The 570-nt window shown below is 45.4% G+C and overlaps 1 protein-coding gene across 1 annotated transcript in view; it reads left to right on the top strand.

Moving 5' to 3' along the window:
• Positions 1 to 570, top strand: part of lpar1 (lysophosphatidic acid receptor 1) — a 22,068-nt gene that overhangs the window by 1,108 nt on the left and 20,390 nt on the right. The window lies entirely within an intron of this gene.

Here is a 570-nt window from a genome sequence, read left to right as displayed (position 1 = left end):
CAGGTGATACACAGTGTTTCCTGAGAACCAGATGAATTCCTTCTGGTTTCTTCGTCCGTATCAACGTTACCTCTAAAGAAGATTTTCCCTCTGCAGTAAACAAACCAATGAAACTGGAGAAGATAAAACCTGGTGTGGAGCAGGAAGCTCCGCCGACCCGTCAGGTCCATTAGTCCCACGACAGAACCACATCTTCACTATCTGCGGGTACTTTCTGTTTCCTGTTCCTGTTCTTTGACAGGACAACAGTTTTGGTCTGGTGGAACAACGTCAACGTCATGATCTGCTGTGTTGCCTTCACTGACCGGCTGTGACAGAAGGACTGAAAAAAACTGTTGTAGTGACAGTGTAACTCAGTGTTGTGACAGTGTAACTCAGTGTTGTGACAGTGTAACTCAGTGTTGTGACAGTGTAACTCAGTGTTGTGACAGTGTAACTCAGTGTTGTGACAGTGTAACTCAGTGTTGTGACAGTGTAACTCAGTGTTGTGACAGTGTAACTCAGTGTTGTGACAGTGTAACACAGTGTAGTGACGGTGTAACTCAGTGTTGTGACGGTGTAACACAGTGT

This window comes from Cynoglossus semilaevis, chromosome 14 (genome assembly GCF_000523025.1).
Source record: "Cynoglossus semilaevis isolate Cse_v1.0 chromosome 14, Cse_v1.0, whole genome shotgun sequence".
In the NCBI taxonomy this organism is placed as follows: domain Eukaryota; kingdom Metazoa; phylum Chordata; class Actinopteri; order Pleuronectiformes; family Cynoglossidae; genus Cynoglossus; species Cynoglossus semilaevis.
The sequence above is the reverse complement of the archived record's forward strand: the minus strand, read 5'-3'. Positions and strand labels throughout refer to the sequence as shown.